General features: G+C 41.3%; 1 long non-coding RNA gene across 1 annotated transcript; it reads right to left on the bottom strand.

The window, feature by feature from the left end:
* Window positions 1-15,709: 15,709 nt before the first annotated feature.
* Window positions 15,710-16,536, bottom strand: LOC116403732. Its single transcript, XR_004216563.1, has 3 exons — window positions 16,104-16,536; window positions 15,930-16,002; window positions 15,710-15,856 (listed from the first exon to the last, which is right to left on the bottom strand). It is a non-coding gene; the product is annotated as an uncharacterized LOC116403732 (long non-coding RNA).
* Between the last annotated feature and the right edge of the window lie 727 nt (window positions 16,537-17,263).

Here is a 17,263-nt window from a genome sequence, read left to right as displayed (position 1 = left end):
AGAAACTTCGAGATCACTCAGAATCGGACCACCCAGTAGCTAGATGTGGACTTTCGAGGCCTCGGACCCCGTTCCAAGTCCGACCGTCCCTTTCTAGGCCATTGTGCCTTTCTTCGGCGTTTTGGGACGGAACCAAGAAACCGAGTCTGGGGCGTCACCGTTCGGCTTTTGTGGGCAAGAAACTTCGAGATCACTCAGAATCGGACCACCCAGTAGCTAGATGTGGACTTTCGAGGCCTCGGACCCCGTTCCAAGTCCGACCGTCCCTTTCTAGGCCATTGTGCCTTTCTTCGGCGTTTTGGGACGGAACCAAGAAACCGAGTCTGGGGCGTCACCGTTCGGCTTTTGTGGGCAAGAAACTTCGAGATCACTCAGAATCGGACCACCCAGTAGCTAGATGTGGACTTTCGAGGCCTCGGACCCCGTTCCAAGTCCGACCGTCCCTTTCTAGGCCATTGTGCCTTTCTTCGGCGTTTTGGGACGGAACCAAGAAACCGAGTCTGGGGCGTCACCGTTCGGCTTTTGTGGGCAAGAAACTTCGAGATCACTCAGAATCGGACCACCCAGTAGCTAGATGTGGACTTTCGAGGCCTCGGACCCCGTTCCAAGTCCGACCGTCCCTTTCTAGGCCATTGTGCCTTTCTTCGGCGTTTTGGGACGGAACCAAGAAACCGAGTCTGGGGCGTCACCGTTCGGCTTTTGTGGGCAAGAAACTTCGAGATCACTCAGAATCGGACCACCCAGTAGCTAGATGTGGACTTTCGAGGCCTCGGACCCCGTTCCAAGTCCGACCGTCCCTTTCTAGGCCATTGTGCCTTTCTTCGGCGTTTTGGGACGGAACCAAGAAACCGAGTCTGGGGCGTCACCGTTCGGCTTTTGTGGGCAAGAAACTTCGAGATCACTCAGAATCGGACCACCCAGTAGCTAGATGTGGACTTTCGAGGCCTCGGACCCCGTTCCAAGTCCGACCGTCCCTTTCTAGGCCATTGTGCCTTTCTTCGGCGTTTTGGGACGGAACCAAGAAACCGAGTCTGGGGCGTCACCGTTCGGCTTTTGTGGGCAAGAAACTTCGAGATCACTCAGAATCGGACCACCCAGTAGCTAGATGTGGACTTTCGAGGCCTCGGACCCCGTTCCAAGTCCGACCGTCCCTTTCTAGGCCATTGTGCCTTTCTTCGGCGTTTTGGGACGGAACCAAGAAACCGAGTCTGGGGCGTCACCGTTCGGCTTTTGTGGGCAAGAAACTTCGAGATCACTCAGAATCGGACCACCCAGTAGCTAGATGTGGACTTTCGAGGCCTCGGACCCCGTTCCAAGTCCGACCGTCCCTTTCTAGGCCATTGTGCCTTTCTTCGGCGTTTTGGGACGGAACCAAGAAACCGAGTCTGGGGCGTCACCGTTCGGCTTTTGTGGGCAAGAAACTTCGAGATCACTCAGAATCGGACCACCCAGTAGCTAGATGTGGACTTTCGAGGCCTCGGACCCCGTTCCAAGTCCGACCGTCCCTTTCTAGGCCATTGTGCCTTTCTTCGGCGTTTTGGGACGGAACCAAGAAACCGAGTCTGGGGCGTCACCGTTCGGCTTTTGTGGGCAAGAAACTTCGAGATCACTCAGAATCGGACCACCCAGTAGCTAGATGTGGACTTTCGAGGCCTCGGACCCCGTTCCAAGTCCGACCGTCCCTTTCTAGGCCATTGTGCCTTTCTTCGGCGTTTTGGGACGGAACCAAGAAACCGAGTCTGGGGCGTCACCGTTCGGCTTTTGTGGGCAAGAAACTTCGAGATCACTCAGAATCGGACCACCCAGTAGCTAGATGTGGACTTTCGAGGCCTCGGACCCCGTTCCAAGTCCGACCGTCCCTTTCTAGGCCATTGTGCCTTTCTTCGGCGTTTTGGGACGGAACCAAGAAACCGAGTCTGGGGCGTCACCGTTCGGCTTTTGTGGGCAAGAAACTTCGAGATCACTCAGAATCGGACCACCCAGTAGCTAGATGTGGACTTTCGAGGCCTCGGACCCCGTTCCAAGTCCGACCGTCCCTTTCTAGGCCATTGTGCCTTTCTTCGGCGTTTTGGGACGGAACCAAGAAACCGAGTCTGGGGCGTCACCGTTCGGCTTTTGTGGGCAAGAAACTTCGAGATCACTCAGAATCGGACCACCCAGTAGCTAGATGTGGACTTTCGAGGCCTCGGACCCCGTTCCAAGTCCGACCGTCCCTTTCTAGGCCATTGTGCCTTTCTTCGGCGTTTTGGGACGGAACCAAGAAACCGAGTCTGGGGCGTCACCGTTCGGCTTTTGTGGGCAAGAAACTTCGAGATCACTCAGAATCGGACCACCCAGTAGCTAGATGTGGACTTTCGAGGCCTCGGACCCCGTTCCAAGTCCGACCGTCCCTTTCTAGGCCATTGTGCCTTTCTTCGGCGTTTTGGGACGGAACCAAGAAACCGAGTCTGGGGCGTCACCGTTCGGCTTTTGTGGGCAAGAAACTTCGAGATCACTCAGAATCGGACCACCCAGTAGCTAGATGTGGACTTTCGAGGCCTCGGACCCCGTTCCAAGTCCGACCGTCCCTTTCTAGGCCATTGTGCCTTTCTTCGGCGTTTTGGGACGGAACCAAGAAACCGAGTCTGGGGCGTCACCGTTCGGCTTTTGTGGGCAAGAAACTTCGAGATCACTCAGAATCGGACCACCCAGTAGCTAGATGTGGACTTTCGAGGCCTCGGACCCCGTTCCAAGTCCGACCGTCCCTTTCTAGGCCATTGTGCCTTTCTTCGGCGTTTTGGGACGGAACCAAGAAACCGAGTCTGGGGCGTCACCGTTCGGCTTTTGTGGGCAAGAAACTTCGAGATCACTCAGAATCGGACCACCCAGTAGCTAGATGTGGACTTTCGAGGCCTCGGACCCCGTTCCAAGTCCGACCGTCCCTTTCTAGGCCATTGTGCCTTTCTTCGGCGTTTTGGGACGGAACCAAGAAACCGAGTCTGGGCGTCACCGTTCGGCTTTTGTGGGCAAGAAACTTCGAGATCACTCAGAATCGGACCACCCAGTAGCTAGATGTGGACTTTCGAGGCCTCGGACCCCGTTCCAAGTCCGACCGTCCCTTTCTAGGCCATTGTGCCTTTCTTCGGCGTTTTGGGACGGAACCAAGAAACCGAGTCTGGGGCGTCACCGTTCGGCTTTTGTGGGCAAGAAACTTCGAGATCACAAAGAATCGGACCACCCAGTAGCTAGATGTGGACTTTCGAGGCCTCGGACCCCGTTCCAAGTCCGACCGTCCCTTTCTAGGCCATTGTGCCTTTCTTCGGCGTTTTGGGACGGAACCAAGAAACCGAGTCTGGGGCGTCACCGTTCGGCTTTTGTGGGCAAGAAACTTCGAGATCACTCAGAATCGGACCACCCAGTAGCTAGATGTGGACTTTCGAGGCCTCGGACCCCGTTCCAAGTCCGACCGTCCCTTTCTAGGCCATTGTGCCTTTCTTCGGCGTTTTGGGACGGAACCAAGAAACCGAGTCTGGGGCGTCACCGTTCGGCTTTTGTGGGCAAGAAACTTCGAGATCACTCAGAATCGGACCACCCAGTAGCTAGATGTGGACTTTCGAGGCCTCGGACCCCGTTCCAAGTCCGACCGTCCCTTTCTAGGCCATTGTGCCTTTCTTCGGCGTTTTGGGACGGAACCAAGAAACCGAGTCTGGGGCGTCACCGTTCGGCTTTTGTGGGCAAGAAACTTCGAGATCACTCAGAATCGGACCACCCAGTAGCTAGATGTGGACTTTCGAGGCCTCGGACCCCGTTCCAAGTCCGACCGTCCCTTTCTAGGCCATTGTGCCTTTCTTCGGCGTTTTGGGACGGAACCAAGAAACCGAGTCTGGGCGTCACCGTTCGGCTTTTGTGGGCAAGAAACTTCGAGATCACAAAGAATCGGACCACCCAGTAGCTAGATGTGGACTTTCGAGGCCTCGGACCCCGTTCCAAGTCCGACCGTCCCTTTCTAGGCCATTGTGCCTTTCTTCGGCGTTTTGGGACGGAACCAAGAAACCGAGTCTGGGGCGTCACCGTTCGGCTTTTGTGGGCAAGAAACTTCGAGATCACAAAGAATCGGACCACCCAGTAGCTAGATGTGGACTTTCGAGGCCTCGGACCCCGTTCCAAGTCCGACCGTCCCTTTCTAGGCCATTGTGCCTTTCTTCGGCGTTTTGGGACGGAACCAAGAAACCGAGTCTGGGGCGTCACCGTTCGGCTTTTGTGGGCAAGAAACTTCGAGATCACTCAGAATCGGACCACCCAGTAGCTAGATGTGGACTTTCGAGGCCTCGGACCCCGTTCCAAGTCCGACCGTCCCTTTCTAGGCCATTGTGCCTTTCTTCGGCGTTTTGGGACGGAACCAAGAAACCGAGTCTGGGCGTCACCGTTCGGCTTTTGTGGGCAAGAAACTTCGAGATCACTCAGAATCGGACCACCCAGTAGCTAGATGTGGACTTTCGAGGCCTCGGACCCCGTTCCAAGTCCGACCGTCCCTTTCTAGGCCATTGTGCCTTTCTTCGGCGTTTTGGGACGGAACCAAGAAACCGAGTCTGGGGCGTCACCGTTCGGCTTTTGTGGGCAAGAAACTTCGAGATCACTCAGAATCGGACCACCCAGTAGCTAGATGTGGACTTTCGAGGCCTCGGACCCCGTTCCAAGTCCGACCGTCCCTTTCTAGGCCATTGTGCCTTTCTTCGGCGTTTTGGGACGGAACCAAGAAACCGAGTCTGGGGCGTCACCGTTCGGCTTTTGTGGGCAAGAAACTACGAGGTCACTCAGAATCAGACCACCCAGTAGCTAGATGTGGACTTTCGAGGCCTCGGACCCCGTTCCAAGTCCGACCGTCCCTTTCTTGGCCATTGTGCCTTTCTTCGGCGTTTTGGGACGGAACCAAGAAACCGAGTCTGGGGCGTCACCGTTCGGCTTTTGTGGGCAAGAAACTTCGAGATCACTCAGAATCGGACCACCCAGTAGCTAGATGTGGACTTTCGAGGCCTCGGACCCCGTTCCAAGTCCGACCGTCCCTTTCTAGGCCATTGTGCCTTTCTTCGGCGTTTTGGGACGGAACCAAGAAACCGAGTCTGGGGCGTCACCGTTCGGCTTTTGTGGGCAAGAAACTTCGAGATCACTCAGAATCGGACCACCCAGTAGCTAGATGTGGACTTTCGAGGCCTCGGACCCCGTTCCAAGTCCGACCGTCCCTTTCTAGGCCATTGTGCCTTTCTTCGGCGTTTTGGGACGGAACCAAGAAACCGAGTCTGGGGCGTCACCGTTCGGCTTTTGTGGGCAAGAAACTTCGAGATCACTCAGAATCCGACCACCTAGTAGCTAGATGTGGGCTTTCGAGGCCTCGGACACCGTTTCAAGTCCGACCGTCCCTTTCTAGGCCATTGTGCCTTTCTTCGGCGTTTTGGGACGGAACCAAGAAACCGAGTCTGGGGCGTCACCGTTCGGCTTTTGTGGGCAAGAAACTTCGAGATCACTCAGAATCGAACCACCCAGTAGCTAGATGTGGACTTTCGAGGCCTCGGGCCCGTTCCAAGTCCGACCGTCCCTTTCTAGGCCATTGTGCCTTTCTTCGGCGTTTTGGGACGGAACCAAGAAACCGAGTCTGGGGCGTCACCGTTCGGCTTTTGTGGGCAAGAAACTTCGAGGTCACTCAGAATCGGACCACCCAGTAGCTAGATGTGGACTTTCGAGGCCTCGGACCCCGTTCCAAGTCCGACCGTCCCTTTCTAGGCCATTGTGCGATTCTTCTGCGTTTTGGGACGGAATCAAGAAACCGAGTCTGGGGCGTCACCGTTTGGCTTTTGTGGGCAAGAAACTACGAGATCACTCAGAATCGGACCACCCAGTAGCTAGATGTGGACTTTCGAGGCCTCGGACCCCAGTCGAAGTCCGAACGTCCCTTTCTAGGCCATTGTGCCTTTCTTCGGCGTTTTGGGACGGAACCAAGAAACCGAGTCTGGGGCGTGACCGTTCGGCTACTTAGTTTGTAACAACCTAAAAGGTGTTCAAAAAATGTTTAAGTATCACTCGAACCTTAAAAACGACCTAATAATGCTTTAGTGTTACTTCATAACTCATAACCTACCAAAAAGTTCAAAAAATGTAGAAAAAGCACTCCAAAATCCAAAATGGCAACCAAGTGTGTAAGTGCAACAAACTTAGTCTCAACTTTAAAATTAGTGCGAGTTGGGAAATGTATTAACTCAAGCATGATGTAAAAACTTGAAACGACTTAAATATTTATTCACCATCACATAAAAACAGTAATTAAATATAGATAACATGTGTAAATAAAGGGAGAATCACCTTTCTAGCAGTAGCTTTAGAGTAAGACCAAACACCATCCTCCTACTTGTAAATCTGCTCGATTGTCTACTTTGTTCTACACTTGTCATTTCACCGTCTCAGGCCATCCATTGAATTGGCCACCTAGCCTTGGCATACAAGAGTATGTCTCAGCCTGTTAACAAATACCACTAAAACTAAGCAAGACGAAGAAAAAAGTTTTCAAAAAATTACCTAACTTTTAGGTCTTCATGTGACCTTTAAGTACTTCTGCTTTCTCCTTCAACTCTTTGACAGATTGCTGAAATTATGTGTTTCTGCAATGTTTACCAGAACATGAAAGATTCATTACGAAAATAAATACCATGAATACAAACCATGAAGAAATAGTAAAACAGTCAATACAGGAAGATAAAAGTTCACTTGAAAACGACCTAAAACAGTATCACTTGAACAAAATGTGTCTAAGTATCACTTGAACTTTCAAAACGACCTAAAACAGCTTACGTGTAGGTTCGTAACTCATAACCTACGAAAAAAGTTCAAACATTGTGAAAAAAGCACTACACGACCCAAAATGGCTACCAAGTGTGTAAGTGTAACAAACTTAGTTCAAACCAACCTAAAACGTGTTCAAAACGTGTCTAGGTATTACTTGAGTTTTCAAAACGACCTAGCAAATCCTAAATGTAGGTTCGTAACTCATAATCTACCAAAAAGGTTGAAAAAAGCATTTCAAGACCAAAAATGACAACCAAGTGCAACAAACTCAATCTAACCTAAAATGTATTCAAAACATGTTGAGCCAACAAAGATACACACCAGCAAACTTTTGAACATAGGACCCTCCTAAACTACTCACTTTTGAACATAGGACTTCCTCAACTATCTACTCACTTCTGAACATACAACCTTGATAGAACACTTATGTACTGTTTCTATTATATTGATATTTGAGACTTAAAGTTGCAATAGAAAGAAAATTACAGAGAAATTACAAACAACAAGCAAAGAAACCCTCCTAATCCAAAACAGAAATAAACACAATTCAAAATACTACAATTAAAACCAGAACAATTCTGGCAGGCCCTTCCTTTTACTAAAAACTGCCTGCCCTTTCCCATCTCCCTCTCATCCATTTAACTTCCTGTTTCAGATAACTGTCATCCTTTTGAATAAGTAACTGTGTTGATTACTAACGTGCCTTACTTTCCTTTCTTCTATTATAAGTAAAATAACAATGGTGGTCTAACAGACCTCCTAAACTATCCACTCTAGAGCATGTTAAATCACCAATTCATCCAAAAACTAATGACGTAAATGTAATATTATATCTTCAACGTAAATGTAAATGTAAACTAATGACACTACAAGTGATTTTGAAACTAAGACATTGAAGCAGTCTGTTAGGAAGGGTGATGGAACCAGCAAGAGTGGGGGGAGTTCTTTAAAACAATCAGAGGTCAAGAGAAAGAAGGGATCAGCTAAATCTATTTCTGGAAAAAACGTGAAAAGATTGTCAGGTGATGATGATAAAAAGGAAACCACACCTGTGCTGAAACCAGCCTCCAAAAATTGGAAGTAAATCAAAGGATCAAGGCACTCTTGAAATTGGAAGTAAACTTGGTAGCACAGGTCCAAAAATCGCTGGCAAGTCGAAGAATGATGATGCCGAATCCAACAAGACTAGCAAATCTAAGGACGATGAGACATCCACACCTGCCGCTGTTGCAAAGTCCAACAAGCAAGATGTATCGAAGACGGGGAAGTCCAAACAAGAAACCCCAAAAACTCCTGTTTCAAAAGGCAAGTCTACCAAAACAGGCGATAAGTCTAATAATACCAATCTCTCCACCAAGGTTAAGTTCACATCTTCAAAAGCAAAAGAAAAAGAAAGTGGAGATGTGAAGCATTCATCAACTTCTGGGAAAACAATGGAGAACCCAAAGGGAAAGTCACTAAATTCATCCAATGATCAGGGCAGTGAATCCAAGTCAGGAAAGAAAAGAAGAAGAGAGTCAAAAGGTTGATAACCACGTCTATTCCAAAAAGGTTGGAGTTGTCTATTCTTGGCTCAGTTTGCACCACATATTTGCAAATTCTACTATGAGTAGTTCTTGGCAAACTTGATCTCTAGATCTGATGATGTCTCTCATTGGCACATTTTCGAGATTGTCGTATATTCTTAGTTAGGTAGGTTAGCAACAATTATAGGAGTGTGGCAGTTCTCTTTGTAGTTGTTTGGCGCTATTCATGTCATCTGTGGGAGGTAAATGACCAATAAAAAATAATACGCAATAAAAAAGAATCAGAAAGAAAACAACATGCATTTTTGTTTTCAAATTCTTGGTGAAATCACAATTCAGAAATGAAATTTGGTTCATTCTCCACGATAATATGGTGACCTAAATAACATAAGTTTCAGAGTCATGGGAGATTAAAAGCCTTGCTAATTGCTCAAACTCTGAATGCAAAGGCTTTTCCCATGTGAAGGAACCCAGAGAACCAGCCAAAGCAGCATGCTTCTTCCCAATGCAAGAACATTCAGTGTATCTTCTGATTATGTACTGAATGCAGTAGGAAAAATGATATGAAGTTGTAATTCAAGCTAAGGTTTTGTTGCATAAACCAAAAACTTAAATGGATAAAACACAAAATGCATCCTATTCCCACCTTATGCCTACTACATCGCTAACAATACACTTACTGCAGCACCAAGATACAACTTGTAGCCAAATTTCAGAAGGAAAAAATATATTCAGATTTCTGCATATCGAGAATTCGGTGAAACGCACCTGAGTTTATTTACTCAACTAATCCACAACAATTTGTGATATGAACACTCTTGGCAGAGGTCCATTGACCCCATCACCATCGGCAGCAGCATTAGAAATGAGCTGTTTCCACCAACATATTACTACATTGAACCAAGCAAGGAAGGACCAAAAACAGTGTAAATGGGACGTATGGTTACTTCATTTTCCCTGTTGTTGGGTCCAAAACTACCCATAGCTCATTCCATTTCCTCAACTGCAAACATTGTAATAGAGAAAATCAGATTTGCTACAATGAAGGCTCATTGCCATAAAAAATGCTGTCTAAGAACAGAAACGCAGAAAATAGAAGGCTGATCAAATGTGACCACAATTCTGCATATGCGCACTACAGAACAGTCTGAGAATACTATCACATCGACGGCCATATTCATAAACACAAATATGCCGACAGTTAGATCACGAACATGGGCATTCTCACATTTCTAATCTCCTTGAAATCACAAATCCCGACGTCCTAATCTTAATAAGTACTTCTAGGTGATTTAATTAAGTCTTCAAATATCACTAAAACAGTCAGAACGATTTAAATGGAAGACCTAAAGGCAGCGCAATTAAGCAGTAACCATCAATTCAAAACAAAAGGAAAGACAGAAAGAGTTGCAATGCGTTAGTTTACTGTTTCAGATCGCTTTAGAAGGGGACCCTGCAACAATGGTGGCCTAACAGCCTCCTAAACTATCCACTCTAGACCATGTTAAATCACCAATTCATCCAAAAACTTACGAGGTAAATGTAATATTATATCTTCAACTTAAATATGCTTTTGACCATAACCAGTGGGTTTGCTGAAATTGAATGATCAATCCATAAAATAAAAATGAAGTTGGAAGTAGAAGAAATGGGAGGAAGAAAAATACCCCAAAAGTTCTAAAAGCGATATGATCTCAACAAATTGTATCATGATGAACAGATCGAACAAGCCCCAAAACAGATTTTGCAGTGGGATTCCGACTCGGATTAACTGACTCCAAGCTATCAACATGCATCACAACCCATAACGTTAAATTCTTCAAAACCAATGCAATTAAATCAAAGCAGAAAAAAACAGAACAAGAACTCAAACCAACTACAAAAGAATAAACCTTAACCCTTGATCCCAGGTTTCGGTATCGACAAAGAATTTCCAAGGAAATGAAAATTTTGGAAATGGGTAGTCAAGAAAAATAAGGTTGAGAGGATTTTGTGTGGAGAGTGGGAAAAATTCCGGCAGGGGGGGAGAAAAGGGAAGACATGGGGTTCGGTTTACAGGGGTTTTTCTTAATGATTGTTGGAAGAACAAAGAGGTTGTAAGGAGATTTAAGGGCAACCAAAAGAATGGCAGAATGTTTGATCTGGCTTGCTTCTTTATGGAAATGTCGTAGAAACAGTAGAACGATGACATAGTTCCCTTTGTTTTTCTATTCACCAAATAACCAATGACTTAAAAGAAAGACATTGCACCACATATGAGCATTAGAAAACAATATACATAAGAAAGAATAAAAAATATGCAGAAATTGAAAATGAAATTGGAAGTAGAAAAAAAACTGGAACGAAGAACAATACCCCAAAGTGCATTTTAGGTCTCAAAGTGCATTTTGAACTTTTTTTTTTTAATGGGCTTTATAAAAAATAATTCAAATGGAATTGGCAGATGGCTGAGGGCCTTCGTGAAACGTGGGAGAGAAGCGATAAGAATATGGATGTCTTAATGGTCATAGAAATTTATTATGCTTGGTTTTTGCTTGAAATTTTTTCTATTATTTACTTTATTGAACACACACGAGCACCCGTACATCTGGATTTGTAAGAATATGTATCATTATAAGGTTTCCATCCATCTTTCTTATGCCATCGATGAAGTTTTCGCTTAGATCTTTATCTTAGTTCGGCCTCTTTAAAATGTTACTCCATACAAGGAAGATCGAAAGTTGTGATTACCAAGTGTAGATTTGTATTGTATAGTTGCCTTAGTTATTTTTTTAATTATTCTTTTTAGACGTTATTTTCTTTTATAATTAGTTCTCTTTAGTTAGAATTTCTATTAAATTATACTTACCTATTATCAAATCCTTTTTCCGTAATAAGAGAAAATAGAGTTTTTCTCAAATAACAAAAAGTGATTATTTAAGATAGTATGCTAAAGGGAACACATCCAACTACCATGTTCAGAATATTACCTTTGCCGATTGAAAGTCTTGGATTCTTGGTCAACTTTGAACGCAAATTTTTCTTAGTTGATTAATAAATATCAGGGTAAAAAGATCTTATATTGTAATATTGTTTTGCTTCACTTGCATCATACACTAAAACACAATATTAAAAAAAAAATATTATATTTAGACTTTTGTATGGTAGATTAGGTGTTCTCTTTGAATTGGTGGTTGGTATTGGCTTTCTAATTATGATATGATTTTGGGAACCTTTGAATTATGTTCTTCAAACCTTCTCTCTTCGATTGAAGCTTATTATATTTTATCGTTGTTAGTATGTTTTTTTTCTCTCCATTTTTTCCCTTCTAATATTTTTATAATGTGCATAAAAGAGAAAGTAGTGAGGAGATAAACTGAGAAAGGGAGGTTTCATTTGCAAAACTTCTGCACAGTTCATAGTCCATTTCGCATTCTCCAAAGCGTGATATTCACTCTTCTAGGGCTTTCTGTCTTCCAAATTGTCGAGTACTTTGTTTTCAAGACTGTGTTAGAACATGTTTGGCTGATTAATAAATTAGTAGAACACACTATTTGGTGTTCTATCATTTTGGTATCGGAGAAATCGAATCTGTGAAGTTCTATATCATGGCTCAAAAGCGAATTGAGGAAAAGTTGGAAATGGTAGATCAAGAAATATCCGACATTCGAGCAGAATTACATGATCTGCCAACAATCAAGGAAAACATGTCATCTTTGGCGAAGAGTATTGAGAGGTTAGGAGTACAGGCTGAGAAGCAACAACAGCAACCAGAAACACTGTTGAAATATATTGAAGGAATGATCAAAGGGAAGACAACGATGGAAGAAGTACTAGAAGGATCATCAAGTGAGTTGGCAGCATGGTTGATGTCAGTGATTGGATGATGATGGGAGGAAAATATGAGGAAAAACATACCAAGTTGGAGGGTGAAGATTCTGCGGGCGACCGAAGCAAATTTAAAAAAATTGAAATGCCAGTTTTTGTGGGAAATGATCCTGATTCTTGGTTGTTTAGGGCTGAGAGATACTTTCAGATACACAAACTGAGTGAGTCAGAGAAAATGACTGTGTCCATTATTAGTTTTGATGGAGCAGCTTTGAATTGGTATAGATCTCATTATTAGTTTTGATGGAGCGAGATATATCCTATTAAAGTTGTCGTGTTACTTAATCGCATTATAACGCAAAGACATTCCTTTGCTCTTTCTTGCATACAAGTTAGTTCCCATTTCTATTTTGTCATCCATATTCCCTCTTATAGAATCTCTAAGCGTAGATATCTAGTGGTAGTTTGTTCTTGTATTTCTTTTATACCATTCGTTATTCTTTAATTCTTTTATACTGCCTAGATAATAAGTAATACCTAAAATTAATATCTTGAATCAATTCCTTATGTTCGACCCGGGATCACCCAAGTAAACCTACGATTTCACTTGCACTTGGACAAGTAGTAAGAAAACTTGTACTCAAGAGGACTTAGTTGCCACACGATATGAAGGTCTAGTGAGCAATTCACATGCAGTTAACATGCTCAGTGATATATCGCCTAGATTGAGTATAATTTTCATTCACCATTTACTAACACTAAGTCCTGATTGTTGAAGACCTCAATAACCGGAGCGATCGACTTCTATCTTTAGTTATTCGATCTTGAACCTTAATTGCACCGAGAGATGGCCTGGGATGAAACAAATTTACATTTATTTTATTCAGTCTCGAGCATACATTGTCCTAAGATGCTACATTATGAAAGACTTCTGCCTTTAGTTATTCGATCTTAGGCCTTAATTGCACTGAAATGGCTCGGGATGAAAGAATTCTGTCTTTATTCTATTTAATCTTGGGCATACATTACATTGAGATGCTCCGAAATGAAATTTTTTTGCCTTTAGTTATTCGATCTCGACCTTAATTGCATCGAGATGACCCGTTATTAATAAATCACAAAGAAGATATAAATCGCAAGGACGTCTATGGAATTTGTGAAAAAATAATCTCGCATCATGGACTTTTCTTATTTTGTTATACGAACCATAAATATTTTGGATTTTTCTACATTTATGTAAATTACTCTTAAATTAATCTAATTAATATTTAATTGGAAATCACTGCCACTTGGATATAGGAATACGGGAGCATCCCACATTCTCTAAATAACACCCACATATGGAAGTTATTATCTTAATTTAAATTAATGATCACAAATAGCAAAAAAGTTAAAACTATTTACAAAATATAGCAAAAAATTGAAACTATTTACAAAAAGGCTCAAATGTGCTACAGAGAATTTAATTATTATGCTAATTAGTTTCAATTTAATTAGTATATTTGAAAATTCCACTTAAATTTGATTAACACTAAAATAATTAGTTAATATATAATAATTATTTAAATCACATTTAATTAATATTTCATTTAAATCACATTTAAATGAATATCTCTCACATAACCAATAGTTTGAATTTAATTAAATAGAATTAAACTAAATTATTAATTAATTCTTCAATTATTTAATTTCTAAATTAAATATTTTATATTTGATTTAATATAGATTTGAATCATACTCATATATGAATTTCTCTCATAACCTATTGTTTGAATTTGTATCATATACGTATTAAATTTTAATCTATAGTTTTATTACAAATTTAATTCATATTAAATTAATATTTGAACTCATTCAAATATTTATTATTTCATAAATTAATTTTAAATCATATACAAAATTAAATTTATATAATAAAGTTCAATTAAAAGATAAATTTTATATTATAATATATCACCATACATTATACTAATTTTCAAAGTAAATATGAACATTTCAAATTACAGTCAATATGTAATAACCTTAATACCCTTTACATACTAGGAAGGGACCTAATAAATTTACATTTCAAAGTGAAATCAATTTATTTACTTTAGTTGTCGTATTATCCTTAAGAGCACCTCATGCCTCCACATCAATAATCATTTTATCTCATTGCAACAATCACCCATATAAATATTGAATCAACATATGGTTCTGTACCTAATGATGAAAAACTTGGCACTGAGCCAAGTATCTCCCCCAATAATCGTAAAGTGATTCATCCTTTCCTTGTGTGATGCCATAGATTTTCTTCCTCACACTAGTAGCATAAAAGGTTGAAAAGAACTTTTCCAAATATTGTCTCTACATCTACTCCCATGAAATAATGCTCCCTGGTGACAAGTAATAGAGCTAATCTTTCACTTCTTCGTGTTACGAGAAGGGAAAAGCTCTCATGTTCGTCTGCTCAAGGGTTATAATGTGAGGACTCATTCCATTGCAAACAATATGGGGCTCGGCTATCGAGAATAATATGGGGCTCGACTATCGAGAATATAACGACTGAACCCTAAGTGGAAGTCCATAAGTTCACTTTAGCAGTTAGCTAAATGAAAATCTACTTATAATATGGAGCAAGCACTAGAAGAAATTTGCTCTTTATTGTCAGTTTAGAACCGACATTAATGGCCTTCGGTGTCAGTTCGGAATTGACATCTATGCTAGCGTTATTAAAGGCCTTTAATGTCATTTTTGCTTTGATGTCAGTTTAAAAATGACATCAAATGCATCATTGATGGCCACTGATGTCGGTTTTAAATCAACATTTTTTATGGCGTAATTGTTGACCTTTACTGTTGGTTTTCCTTTAATGTCGTTTTTAAACCGACATCAAAGCCTTGTTTGTTTTTTTAATTTATTTATTTTAATTATTTTTCATGGTGTCGAAATCGACATTATTTGTTACGAATTACGACATGAAATGTTCGTCATCGAATATTAAAAAAGTATAAAAAATAATTGTTGCATGATTGCTAGCTGTCTACCACTCCATGGCAAACCTTATATATTACTTCCATATTTCACCTGCAAGGCAGAAGATCAACACCTACAAAACAAGCATACACTTCCACACATCCAATGGCAAACTAATACTATTTCTAGCTATATAGAATTCAAACCTACAAAACCAGCACATACACTTCCACACTTCGATGCAAACTAATAATATTTCTAGCTACAGAATTCAACACCTAAAAACCCAACATATATACATTTTTCCACACTTCCATAGCAAACCAATATTTCCATTTCACCTACAAGGAAGAAGATCAACACCTACAAAACCAGCATACACTTCCACACATCCAATGACAAACTAATATATTTCTAGCTATAGAATTCAACATGTAAGAAACCTACAAAACCAGCACATACATTTCCACACTTCCATGGCAAACCAATATTTCCATTTCACCTACAAGGAAGATCAACCCCTACAAAACCAGCATACACTTCCACACATCCAATGGCAAACTAATACTATTTCTAGCTATAGAATTCAACATATAAAAGACTAAGTTTAGATAATTTATGTAATTTGTAACATATAAAAAGTGAAAGTAGAAACTTACAAGGCTAGTGATGGGAGTACTAGAATTATGCACGATTTCATGTATATACTTTTGGACATAATACCCACACCCAACCGAATCCAATTGACGAGGACACTGCATGCATATAAATTACATACAAATTATTCTTATGTTTCATTGAAAATAATTATGTGTCAATGCAAATTACCTTTATAGGTTTCCATTTCGGATTTGACCGATAATGTTGTAAATCATGCTTAGCTTGCCATGTTTTTAATCCTCTATACATTTGGAAACATTAGAATTAAAAGACAATGAAGTCAAATAAGAAGTAAATCATAAGTCACATTTATGACTCCATGGATGTCTTCGTTAACTTTACTTTGAAGAGAGTCCAAAACATAAACACAGTTCTCTCGAAGATCGATGACATGCAACATCCAATGAAAACTACAATAAACATCTTCAATGTGAGTATACATTTAACCTCAATGAAAAACATAATAATGTGTTAATCTTATTTATTTACCCAGTATTATACGGAATTAGAACTATTTGTTCCAAGGTAGCCGCTTCTAACTGGTTGGCAAAATTTCTGGATCGGAGATCACGATCCTTGATATGTGATGTTATTTTTGCTTGGTCATAACAAAAAACTTGCTTCCACAATCACATTCATCCCAAAGATATCTAAGTAAAAGCAACCTTAGTTAAAAAGGAACAAAATAACTATAGCTATAGTATTGGACATAAAGATGAGTAAAAGATGTTTACTTACGTAATGTATGCTAGGATGCACATATAGCCTATTTCTACCATGCTGCAATAATGGAGCAAGTCCTAACGAGCTAAATAAATGAATTTGTTTTTACCGAATATTAGCTCGTTCATTAGGATGCGAACCATATCTACATCCTTCATATTGTTCACGACATGTCCATATAAGAGCTTAATGGTTCCATTAACATTTATGTAATTTGAAGAATACAGAACATCCTTTGGGGTTGAATGCTCCAAGCACAAACAAAATAATATCAAAACCTAAAATACAATCACAAATAAATATCAAAGCTTCAATAGCACATAAACAAGTCAACGAGGTCATTCAACAATATTATGAACGCACACACACGAACACACGCATGAACGCACACACACATTCACACATGCACACACACATCTACACACACATGCACACACGCATACACGCACACACACATACGCACACACACATCAACTCACACGGGCAAACGCGCACTCGCACATATGCACACACACGCACACACGTACATATGCACAAAGATGTGAAAATGAATTAAATTTAAAAAACAATTACATTAATTGTGTTTAGAATGACTTTTAAACTATATTCATTTAACTTAATAACATTAATTAAATTATAATTTCTATTAATATTGATTTAAGAGTGTCATTACTGTAATTATATCAATATAATGCGGTCTTATCCAATTTTACCAACAAAAAACAAGTCAAATATGGACTAGTAAATCCACACTCTTTGTCATAAGAGATATAATAACG

This window comes from Cucumis sativus, chromosome 5, assembly GCF_000004075.3.
Source record: "Cucumis sativus cultivar 9930 chromosome 5, Cucumber_9930_V3, whole genome shotgun sequence".
Taxonomy (NCBI): domain Eukaryota; kingdom Viridiplantae; phylum Streptophyta; class Magnoliopsida; order Cucurbitales; family Cucurbitaceae; genus Cucumis; species Cucumis sativus.
The sequence above is the reverse complement of the archived record's forward strand: the minus strand, read 5'-3'. Positions and strand labels throughout refer to the sequence as shown.